This window comes from Rhipicephalus sanguineus, chromosome 4, assembly GCF_013339695.2.
Source record: "Rhipicephalus sanguineus isolate Rsan-2018 chromosome 4, BIME_Rsan_1.4, whole genome shotgun sequence".
Taxonomy (NCBI): Eukaryota; Metazoa; Arthropoda; class Arachnida; order Ixodida; family Ixodidae; genus Rhipicephalus; species Rhipicephalus sanguineus.
The window spans coordinates 66617198-66630190 of NC_051179.1; the positions used below are offsets into that span (position 1 = coordinate 66617198).

General features: G+C 44.7%; 1 long non-coding RNA gene across 1 annotated transcript; it reads right to left on the reverse strand.

The window, feature by feature from the left end:
* Positions 1 to 615: 615 nt before the first annotated feature.
* On the reverse strand, positions 616 to 9732 carry LOC119390164 (uncharacterized). The gene is made up of 3 exons (XR_005183235.2): positions 9514 to 9732; positions 3465 to 3516; positions 616 to 807 (listed from the first exon to the last, which is right to left on the reverse strand). It is a non-coding gene; the product is annotated as an uncharacterized LOC119390164 (long non-coding RNA).
* Between the last annotated feature and the right edge of the window lie 3261 nt (positions 9733 to 12993).

Here is a 12993-nt window from a genome sequence, read left to right on the forward strand (position 1 = left end):
TGGTTTTCCTTAACGCTCTAGCATTTAAGTTACCAATGTCTGTTCTCCCCGTTCCTGGGTAGATATAAACTGTCAATCACTTGTGGCGCACACCCGTACACCGCGGCCCGTGGTAAACGGGTATGTGCCACACGTATGTGGAAAGGGTTTGACGACGTACGCGACAGGATTTTAACGTTATTCATGTAATGACCCGGCAATCATATTCGTCAAGTCATCTTACCCTCCCATGCAAATTTTGGTCTACACCAAGTTAAGGAGGCGATCATGAGAGCACCCAGACGTAGGCGGCTAGATAGATAGATAGATAGATAGATACGTAGATAGAAATGCTCAAAGTGCCAGAGGTTCGCTAAGAAATGCTTCGCATTTAATAATGGCCTCTGTGTTGTTCTCTTGTGTGCGTGTTTGCATGCCTTACCAACTGTTCTAATGAACGCAGAGCAAAGGGGCTCGCATCCTTCCAAAGGCGGAAATCGACACTGGTTCATTGGAAAAATAGGATTTTTCCCGTGTGTGTATAGCACATGACATGTGTCATTTCGAAGGGAGGTTAGGGCGCTTACCGCACGCTTGCATATATGCAATTGATTATGATATAAAATATGAATCATCTGAAGTTTGTTAGCTGGCCTTTGTTTTTATTGAAGACAGAATATATTTGCATGCTTCTTAATTACAAAATCCGAAGTGTTTCAGGGCTCAGTTCCAACAGAAGCCCTTCTGATAGCCTTTAGCTGTTTCGTTTATGATGCAACGACATCCTTGCGGACAGCTCTGCGTTCTGGTGTTCGCATCGTAAAAGCACTGAAAGAACCAGTGGAGCATGAGGGTTAGTCGCTCGTGGTGATTCAGCGTCAGTGCTACATATATTGAGGTAGTGCAGTCGGCGTCAAGAGTTTAGAGACAACTAGGTCTCAGGAAACCTTAAATTTCTCCGCAGTTTCCTAGTGAAATGGTCGAACTGCACAGTGCATTTTTTAGCGCGTCTTAGAACTGACTGGAAATCTAAATTCAAGGCTACCTGTCGAATCAGCTAAAATATTCAACTTGTTCTTGAGAATCGTGGTCCTTATACTTTTGACGCTGACTGCACATATTTATTTGTGCATTGTGATAACTAGGTAAGTCCCAGGGTACTAAGTATGGAGTCAATTATTCAATTAAAATAATATGTTCATACCGGAAAGGTAAAAAACAGAAATACAAAAGTAAAGTAAAAATACATTTCAAACAGACAATAACAAACAAAGAGGACGATGTTAGTGCTGCTGAGAGTAGAAGGCGCCCACAATTAACATTGCTAAAAGTAAGATTGTGCAAGTGATAGCTAACTAAAGGAATTCACGACTTCGTTTGTTGCCAGTGGTTTTAAGATACTACAGAAGGCGTGTTGGAGGAAAAGCAGGTATGCTGGCTTGATTGAGTTGAGAGTTTATTGTATTGATCAATTTTGAACCTTTCCACTGTGGAAAGGCCCAACTTAAGGCTTAAGAAACTGAACAGAGATCTGCATCAGCAAAGTTGTGCACCAATGATGAACTTTTGTTACAGTAATTTCAAAGTAACTTCATTACTTTTCACAAGCAATATTAATGTCAGTACCTTCAGCCAGCTTCAACTTGCAGTGTAATTTGATTAAATTCTAAAAGACCGTAGAAAATTAATTAGCAGTGTACTTCATTAATTTTTGGGAGTAATTTTGCCATCTCTGGTGCTCATCGTGACGAAAGGTACAGTGGCGCTCAGTGTGAGTTGCAACATCGTGGCCGTGGTTGAAGGGGCCCAAAACCTGAACGGTGACACCGGCAAACGTTAAATTGGTTAGAGAATATCAGTCACTGAAACAGTGTTTACTTCACCATTTTTTCCCAAGTCGGCACCGCTTTGCAGTGTTGGCGCCACATTGAGCACTGTCAGCATGTTGCAACTTATATTGGGCGCTACTGTGCAGTCGGAAGGACACGTGTCTGTGGATGCTGTTGTTGTCCGCAGCTGCTACCTCACGTTAGCTACAAACTTCCGTTCGTGCTTGAATTATAGCACAAGGAAGGAGCATGCAGCATTATGTTAGGTATCATTACGGCGTCGGTCTTTGCATATTTGTGCAGAAAACGGCAGCTGAAGCGGCCGGCTGGGTGATATAGACAAGTGTGATTTCGTCTGTACGAGCGTCTGGTCGCGTTGTCATGAACTGCGCCGGCATATTTTAAAGCTCTGGATAGAGTCAGCTGGGGCACCCTGTGTATGTAGTTGTCGAAGAAAGAAGAAGAAATGAAAAGGTCGCTATTTTGTACCTCCCGTCGTAGCGGTACATCTCAGCGCCTTTAGGGATGAAGTGATGAAGTGGCTGGTAAAGATGATAGGAAGAAGGCAAGAGTATCTTGGCAAGAGGGCATCTTATCAGTGCAGGTAGAAGCACGAAACTAAGGCGCCCATTTATAGAGCGGCGAGGTCCACACGAGGCGCGAACTCTGGGAAGGACTGCAGGGCTGGTATCGGAGACCGTGCGGGAAACGGGAAGTCTTCCACGGTTGTCGCAGGGACACCGTGCAGACGGTAGCGGCTCACCATCTTGCATCGTTCAGCGGCAAAAAATAGATAGATAGATAGATAGATAGATAGATATATAGATAGATAGATACATATATATATATATATATATATATATATATATATATATATATATATATATATATATATATATATATATATATATATATATATATATATATATATATATATATATATATATATATATATATATAGATAGATAGATAGATAGATAGATAGATAGATAGATAGATAGATAGATAGGGTCAGAAATGCTTCAGGTTGAATAACGAGATTCTCCGAAAAACAAGGATGGGCTTGAGCGCATGCGGCAACCATTCGCAAATCAGATCTATGTAACACTTGGGCCAGGAACTTGAAGGAAAAGAAAGAAACTCGAGAATGATTAAGGACCCTGCAACGTTTGATTGAACGAAAAGTGTTTGGCCTTAGATTAAGGAAAGGAAAGAGAGCAGGATAGATCCGAAAACAAAGAGAGATAGCCACCATTTCATTTGCTTCACATAAAACGAAAGAACTAAACCTGATCTAGCCACCTAATGGCAGATAAGCGTTGGCCAGCTAGTGGAACGAAATAGGTAGCAAGAGATGGGAAACGCACCAAGGACGGTAGAGAGTTGCGCAGTGTGCTGTAATTGATAAGTTGGCTGACATGAAATAAAATCGGCTCCCGCAAGCCAGGGTAAAGTAAAGAGCACTGGTAGAGGCCTTCCTGCTGTAGTGGACATGGAACAGGCTGGAAGTGATGATGATGATGATTATATTGATGAAAGCTCGTTTTGATGAAATGTTACAATTGGGCTCTCCCTATTCTTTCTTCAGGTTCGAGAAATAGCAGACGTGATTATCGAAGATGCGAAAGTCATGGTGCTATTTCGTGAACCACTTACAGTCTGCCCGTCACAACTTGGCCAACCGTCTCCACCGGATTTGTAGCTGGCCCTGCAAAGATGACAAAATACCACAGATAGAATGAAAGACGAACACATAGATTTAGAACACACAAATTAATAGATTAAGCGCCGTTACATGCCGTACTAAAGAACAACTTTTAGTGGCAACACAATTCCTGTGTTTTGTGCGGAATTTGGACAGAGGCTCGCAAGGCTGGTATCTTGGACCGTGCGGGAAAGAGGAAGTCCTCCACAGTTGACGCAGGGAAACCGAGTAGGCGAGAGCGGCGCACCATCTCGCATCGTTCACCCGGCAGAGCAGGGCAAGAGCAAATGATGTGCTCTAGCGTTTCTTCGTAACCACATCTACGGCACGCAGGCGTAGATGTGGTACATGCGTGCCGCAGGCCAGGCGCTGCCGGTCCGCAGGTGAAGCAGCAGCCACCGACCGTTCGCGTCTCCTTAGGCCCGTCTTCGGTAGGGGTGGTGGTGGTTTACCGCTTGCCACCCGCTTGTCACGGGGGGCCGTTAGTAGCAGCTGCCTCAGTCGTTGCCGGGAGTAGTCCGACAGGACAACCGCCTTAATGACTGGGGTGTCGCCGTGATGTGCTACTTTTGCGGTAGCGTCGGCCTCCTCGTTCCCAGCTATCCCAACGATCGCGCGCCTATCCAGTCTGGCTATAGAATTTAGAAAGAATTCAGAACATGGCTGTTCGGTTTGTCTGCTCTGATTATACCAGTAATTTCAGTGTTTCAAAAGCAAAAGAAAGGCTTGGTTGGGAACCTCTACACAATCGAAGGGAATATCTGAGGTTGAAACTTTTTCACAACGTATTTCATAACCTAACAGATCTGGACCCCTCGCGATACTTTCACAAACCGGATTACGTTTCGCAGCGACTAGATCATGCCAATAAGATAAAGGAAATAAGCTGCCGGACTGACGCATTTAAAATGTCATTTCTTGCCAGGACGATAAGCCAGTGGAATAGGTTATCTCCTGAAGTAGCAGAAATTACTTCACATGAAGTATTTTCAAGTTCACTGCTGGGTCTCCAGTATAGTGTACTCGCGCGGATGTGTAAACTGTACTATGAACCCGATTTATAATGTGTGTATACCATGTATCAGTGCTTAGGTTGACAGTGACTTGCGTTTATTGTAATGTTACAGTGTTGGAATCTGTATTTTGTATCGAAATATTGTATCCCCCCCCCCAACTGTAATGCCCTTGGGCGCTGTGGGTAATATTATAAATAAATAAAAACAACAAGGCTCTCGCCCTCACATTCTTACCAAGTTCTAAGCATCCCCCGTAATTTTTTCGAAGTCTTATTGTTTGAATACTTTTAAAAATGCTGTGATCAGTATAGCAGATATTTTGCATTCTTGCTTGAACCCTTCCTCGATCCCAGTTTTCCGATTTTCATCTGTAGAAGCAAAGTAGCTGTGGCTTCTTTGTAGATGGCGGCTCATGTATTCACGTATGTTTGATGGGCCCCTTGACGACGCAATACTTCCACGGCTGCAGGCATCTCTAATGAGTGAAACACCTGTTTGAGCAATATAGGGGTTGTTGTACGTAGCATAATTGTGAATTTTCTGATTAGTGACGAGGCTGTGATGCATCGCTGTGTACCTGTTCCTAAACCCAGCTTTCTCTCTTAGTTGAACAAAGACAGTTATTTCTCTTACCTTACTTCAAATAGCTTTCAGGAATATTCTGTATAATACGGAAATTACGCTGATGGATAAATAAATCTCCGGGTCTTTTACATCGTCCTTCTTGTGTACTGTCATAATTTGGGGATTTATTTGACTCACATGATACGGTTGAAATTTGTGGAGATGTTATATAGTGCTGGAAGCTTTTTGAATGTAAAATAACATATATTGTTGATAACAGTGGCTCTTGTATGCTCTTCCCTGGCGTGTTTTTCCGGACATGTCGTTAGGAAAGCCTTCTGTGGGATGCCCCGCTAAAGGTACAAAGAACACTGTACACAGTAATGCTACCCGAAAGTACCCGAACGATTTCAGTCAAAAGCGGAAGGCAAGTGAGAGCTTCGAATAGAACAGGTTTGAAAAGTTTTATGTTATCGCGGCCCATATGTTAACAGAAAATCTTCGTGTTCTATTTAACTACGTAATTTAGCCTGCCAGTACAGGAGTTCTAGCTCGCGTGCATCAAATGCCGCTGTTATTTAGCCCAAGGGTCTTCTTTCTTTCTTCTTTTTTTTTTGCAATCGCGTCGTAAAGATACTGCGTCAGCATTTGGTTGCGTTCAGGATACACTATCGTAAGAGCGACTTACTGTCTCCTGTGAGGTGCATCTGAAACCAATGGATGTAGATTTGTGCATTGTTGACGTGTCTTTTCATTTAGCAATATATAAGTGGTCTTCAAGAACGGTGTTTCAATCAAGTGCTACTTGATGACGCAGTCTGTGCAAATAAGTCTGGCAATATTGCACTTCATGCACGTTTAGTATTAGAAATGGCTATAACAGGAAATAGAGAATGTTGGAGCTTAACGCGTAATTTCGGTCATCGCGTCTTTGTTCTGCTCGCACGTTCCTTCGGCTAGCCTTAGCAAAGACGTGCATATACCACCCTCCTCACTCTTTTCCCCCTTGGTGGCTCTGGAATGACAAAATAAAGATACGGCGCTGCACGCTGTGCACAAATCCACCGAACGATTATCGAATAACGCCTGTTATTTTTTCCAAACGCATCTTATTCTCCCTGCCGCGAAATTATCAATAAGCGGAATTTCCTTGTTGCATTATTTTATTTTTTGTTTTCCCAATTATAAAATTATTTGGAAGAGCTCAGTGGGCCTCAAGATCGCAAACATTACGAATCCAACTTTTTTATTGCGATATCGTTTATATGGACACTCTCGGTGGCTTTTTTTGTCGCCGTCATGTTGCGCATTAAGTCCAAAGTCCAAATAGATGACATCGTCGCAGGCATCGTATGTTCTACGCGCGAGCAAAAGCAAGCAAACGCTGGGGACGAACGCGACTGAAGCAGAGATTAAACCAGCCGGCCATCTTCGTCGTGTGAAAGGTGCGTGCGATAACATCGCCCCGCGTGCGAAGCCTGCAGCCGATGGCTCCTGAAGCAGAGAGTAAGCGCCCCGGCCATCTTTCGTCGCGCGAAGGAGCGTGATGGTTACCGTGAAGGGGGGGGGGGGGCTGCGTCGCTCGAGCAGCAACTGCGAACTTGTCTCATTAGGACGTAGTCGCGAGCGCTGGCGTGCACACTATCGCGACAGACGTGAGGATACGGCTCGTAAACTCGCTGTGCTCTCTCCCCTTTTTTCGCGTTGATTGAGAGAGCAGACATCATGAAAGCGGCTTCGTTCCCTGGAGCGGCCGTATTCCCTTAAAGGGGCCCTGCAACACCTTTCTTAGTTATATTGGAATAGTCTCATTATTGACGTATGACTCTTCACGAGTCATATGCCGCAAAAATTTTTCGAATCCGTCAAGTCTAAGTGGTGTTACCAAATTAGAGAGATCACGTTCCGCAGCTTTCTCCCTCAACTCAACGCCGCGAGCGCGCGGAGAGCTAGGCAGCGACTCGAGGGAGGGAGCGCAGACGAGCGAGGCTCCGCCCAAGAGCGCCGGCGGAAATTTTTTCTTCATTTTTTTCTCTCTGACGTCTGGGCGCAACCACGTGGTCTGTGCCGCCACTTCCGGTCGGCTTGCGTCGTTCTCGTCGAGCGGAGCCGATGTATATCGCGCGTGCTTGAAAACTGCGCGTCGGTTTGGTAATGTTGGGTGTGCACCTCGAACGCCGTAGTGTTTTCATCGCTCTGCCAACCATGGAAGCAAACCTGCGCGCTCGTTTGGAACGAATGACAGCTGAGATCGGTTTCGGCCCGTACTCCGATACACCGCCTCGTAAGACGGCACTGGCAGACGACCCCGAAGCGCCGCCATTACCGGACGCCAGCATTGTTATCGGAGACATGCTGCACGGCTGCCTCGGTCGGTCGTGAGAACGTGCCGACGATGCAGTTCCCAGCTGACGAGGCAGCACTCGAACGGCGGCCACTCTCAACGGCAACCGGCGATGGTCAAAAGCACAGAAATATTCACGTTTTCGGCACTGCGCATGGCGAAGAAAACGCCAGGCCTGCGCTGAAATCGCAGCACAGTCACAGCGAAAGCTGGAAGAGCGGCGTTTCTAGAGCCCGTTGTAAGCTCTCTTGTGGATACAATAGAAGTACACTAGAATGGTACCCACTAGGCCATAAATCACAATTTTTGTGAAGTTGGGAAGCACCTACTGAGACATTATTCGTCATTCTGCGGAGAAGCGAGGCACCAGCTACACGTCTGTAAGGCATTATGTGCACTTTGTTGACGCGACGACTGATGACGATGAAGAATTAAGGCTCATCCCTTTGTAATGGGTTGGAAGCTTTAAACGGCCCACCAGTAATGCAATTTGCATTGGGTGACGCCCGGTCGCTATTTCCCTCTCCCATCGTGCTGTATAACATACGTTGACGTGGGAGAGAGACGGAGGGGGGGGGAGCTAAGACTTTTACTGAGACCCCGAGGAAATGGATCATGCGCTTATGGGCTTCCTTGGCAACCAATACAAGTACATTTGCGAGGAACCCACTACGCTATAAATCATTGTAATTTTACTGAGACCTCGAGGAAATGGATCATGCGCTTATGGGCTTCCTTCGCAACCAATACAAGTGCACTTGCGAGGAACCCACTGCGCTCTAAATCATTGTAATTTTACTGAGACCCCGAGGAAATGGATCATGCGTTTATGGGCTTCCTTGGCAACGAATACAAGTGCACTTGTCAGGAACCCACTACGCTATAAATCATTTTAGTTTTTGAAAAGTAGGGCAGCAGACGCTGTGCCATTTTTCGTCATTCTACGGAGAGCCGTGGTACCTGCTAAACACATGTAAGGCATTATGCGCACTTGATGCTGTGCCTGATGACGACGAAGAATTATGGCAGAGTCCTTTGTAATGGGTTGGAAGCATTCAACAACCTACTCGTTGCGCAATTTGCATTGTGTGACGCCTCGTTACAGAATTCGCGTTGTGCGACGCTTGGTGCTTATTTTACTCTTCTACCACGCTATATCGCATATGCTAATGTGGTTCCTTCCCGACATGAAGCCTGTATAGGACCTTTTTGCAAAGCAGTTTCAAGCACCGGCATGGCTCAGAGGTTGAATACTGGGCTCCCACACAGAGGGCCCAGGTTCGAACCTCGTTCCATCCTGGAATTTTTTCTTATTTAGTTTTTTTTCTTATTTCGAGCGATACTGGTTACGGACACCGGCGGCGGCGGCGGCGGCGGACAACTACGGCGCCAAAACGGCCGGTGAAATGATCTCATAACAGCTTTCGCTGTAAAACGGAACCACGCAGCTACGAGCAGACGAGCTGTCGGTGAGACCGGAAGTGCTAATATTAATGTTTGTTCGGTGTTTTTAACGCCATAACAGAATATAAACATACATATTATCTACTTATTGAACTCAAAATTAACACCGAAAGTAATAATGAGGGTGTTATCGTGATTATAACATCAGCCAATGGTGGAACTGCCGACAATCGCGTCATATTTTGCGGACTAATACATCATTTGTCGAGAGAAGAGGGAGCGATTTTCAGCTGACTTTGAGAATTTATTGTAAATTCCAGGCCGTGCGCATCGCTATAATATTTGGCTCGCGTGTTCTCGGGAGCCTCGACTACCGATCGGCAGCGCTTTTTGAGCATGCTCGAAAAGTGTTGCAGGGCCCCTTTAAACTAATGTTTTGTTGAATTACGCGAGATCGGATCCAATTCCCTGGAGCGGCCGTATTCCCTTAAACTAGTGTTTTGTTGAATTACGCGAGATAGGATCCAAAATAGTTAGCCGCTAGTCTTACTTCTTCTAACATAGCCCTTGCGGGGAAACTGTAATTTCTTCTTTCTTCTTTTTTTTTTTTGGGGGGGGGGGGAAGGGGAGGTGGGAATTTTACAAATCTATGAGATATTTTGCAGGACTTACATGGAAATGACAGCAAGTGCCAGAAGGAGGATTACTGCTTTGTATACAGCCATGGAAAGGTCACAAGCAGTTGAAGCAGTTCGAGAAGTTAAACTTAAGTTTCGCAAACTGCTCACAGCTAGTGACTGCGATACCTTTTACCGCTCTTGCGGATTCCTTTTCTATGCTCGAGGTGTGGAATCTTGGTAGAGAATTGCGCAAAAGGATGAAACTGGCATTGTTGTGAGTCTCTTTCCCCATTCAGAACAATAGTAGCAAGCATAATTGTATGGCTTTGCTCAGTACAGAAAAACTCAAGGCTATCATGCGCGTGCAATAAAAGATGTGCATTTCCATATTCGAAAAATATGTCCACAAAGCATTGTTTCGATGGCCTCTAAGCATTTTTCATCTTAACTTGAAACTGAAAGCTTGGCAAGTTGGAAGATTGACTTTTCCGGTATTTCCACTGTTTAAACAATATTGAAAAAAGAATGAAGACAAAAGGCACAGGACAGGTGGGACGCTGCTCTTCAACTGCAGTACCAGCGTCCTACCTGCCCTGTTCCTTTGCTCTTCTCTTTAAAATTTCCGTAAGCGCTAGAAATGCATGAAAATGTAGTTTTAATGTTTCAAAGATAATATAGTGGAGCAAGCTGAGTGAACATTTTTACCATATTGTCGCAAAAGAAACTTTCTCGGCTTCTAAAGGAAAACGACAGCTTATGTAGATGTCAAATACAGGGAATGACAGGTCGGTCGAATAAGAAATGCTGTCGCAGAAAGCTTTCGACAAACGGACATGTTTAGTAGAAAGTGATAATTATGTTTTCTCGTTTATTTGTTATGACGGGCTCTAATGTTTAATTGAATACACTGTCGTTATTTGTAACATTACTCTTAAATGTTCCTTGCGTTTCTACATCACGGAACGATATTTCGACATCACCCTTTACAAACTGTGCTGCCACTGAATATTGGATTGTACGCGCCTCACGTTATTAGCCCCAGGCACGTTAAAGGGGTTGTGACATGAAATTTGTGGCTTACGCTTTCGTTGTTGCAAACGTTTCTTATTGCTCCTGGAAGCTTGATGCACGCTCCAAGATTCACGTATTCTCGCTAAATAATTTAATATCGCCTTATTTATGTGAATGACTTTCGGTTTGGGTGTCTGGGCGCCGAGTTTTACAGTGACATCATTGTGTAGGAGGGCTGAACATGTGGGCCCACAAAGCTGTGACGCACGTAGTGCTGCATCGTCTGCTCTCGCACACGCACGCGAGTAACCATCGGGATGCATTCAACACTCGCTAAAACTCTCTAATAGAGAATATTAGCGTGTATAGTATTCCGGTATACGCAGAGATGTTTGCGCAGTACCGGGTTACCGCACGGTGGTATCGACATCTTGTGACGCTTCGTGCAACCACAATTATAGGTACGTTTCTTTGTTTTTGCGTGGTCACCATGGAGAAACAAAAACGTTTCAAAAGGCAACGCATTCAGAACTACGCTCTGCGGAGAATTTACACCAGCAGAGAAGTAGAATACATTAGGTTTCTGCAACAACAATTCTGTGCTTGCTTGGGTTAATCTTAGCGCCGCCAGGTGGCCCTACCTATCCGGCCTCTGACGCTAACGGCTACGGTAACCCGGTATGCTAAAGCAAAGAAGTGTGCGAACAAACTAAAATTCTCTAATGTCGCCTTCGCAGGTACGCATGAGGATGCGAAGTACTTTGCAAAATGCGAGCAAGTTTGGCTACTCCGACAACACGCTTAGAAAAAAATTAGTTTAGGTTCGCAGCCGGTGCTGTCTTGGCTTGCCCGATGGAGTGGAGCTGTGGGTCACCGACACTGCACGTCACCTAATGTGATCTGGCGTTACTAAAACTTTCGTTACGCTTTCTACACTGTGACGGTGGCGTCAGTCGCCCTAGCGATGGGTCTGGATCACGAGAATGAAGCTTTAGGCACACTTTGGAAGCGAATTGAAATATGTTCGAAACGTTTGCTGTGTCCAACACTTCGTGCTTAGTGTCCTAGCATACACAGGAAGCCTACAACAGGTTTTTTATAGCCTCAAAATTTCATATCTTCACCACTTTATTTAGCTTTTACTCAACTTATATTGTAAATATAGCGCTGTAGAGGCAACACTCCAATGTTATCACATTGCGTTTCGTCCAGATTGGAAATTAACAAGCGAAGAATGGATCCAGTGGCCCTGTTTGTTATAGACAACGTAATGAAGCCATCGCAGCAGGTTGGAAGGTATACTAAACACACAAATAATTTTATCTTTATTGAGGAAGTCAACTTTTAGCGAATGCTTGCCCAATCTGGAAAGACACAAGAGCTGTAGGCTGGTGGCGACATCGCCTGGAAGTTCGCGCACCAGCTAGTTTTGATACTGTAAATGTTTCAGTGTCGGCTCAGCCCTCATTCATTATTCCTAAGACTAGATTGCGTCGAGGCGTTGCCTCACCGCCGCCTCGCGGGCCTGGTGGGAGACCTAAGGCACGGTCGGCGAAAGCTCTGCAGGACAACCAATAAAGTTGTTACCAACCAACTAGATTGCGTTGCTTAGGAAAGCGTGAGAGACCTGGTACAGCCAATATAACGAGTTGTAGTGGTGCCACAATGTCGCGACTACTGAAAAAATGTAATCTGAAATTATTGACGCCATTGTGACTACTAGAGTTTTAGTTTACGCAGAGAAAAATAAAACAATAACTTTGGACCAATTTTCGTTTGTTGGGCTCGACTTATCACCGCGATATTAAGGAACATGGTGCTTTCAAACGGTACTTTATTACTAGAAAGCGAATAATAGTTTACTTTTAGTTTGTGCTTTAGTTGCCATGCTGTGATTTATAACGTTGCAGCTGGCAGTACGTACTAAAACGGACTATCATTCTACGTTTTCACGGAATTATTGCGTAAACTAATATAAAGAAGGACATTAATAGCCTTCGAAGATAATTTGATATAATATTGAAGAGGGCTTTTATGCAATAAGAGATTGTATGTCAAGTGTGTCAAAGCTTAGTTATGTTCATCTCTCCTCTACCACGAAACGACTACCAAACGTAAACATTATCACAAAAAACTGTCGCCTTAAAATTACTACCGTCAAGAAATTGTAGAGTGTATTTCCAGAACCATTCAAGGTCGCCCACAGGTGGAGCATCAACTTTTACAATTGAAAAAAAAAATCCTCGTTCATGCAAAAACCAGAAGATTAAACCATCATCTCATCTCTGTCACCGTACCGGATGCTCTGCACAAGGGTGCGAGTGCTGCGTCAATTGCTCCATTCTGCACCCAGCTCCCCTTGGTTCAACGAGCTGCTCCAAAAAGTATTTTGGTACAAGTGTTCCCTTGCGTAGCTGGTCGTACGCTTCTTGTGAGGCAGCACTGGGCATATATATGGCCTTGGTTTACGAAGCTCGCTCTGATGGAGTTGGGTTAGCTCATTTTCTTTACTCTGTGGTGT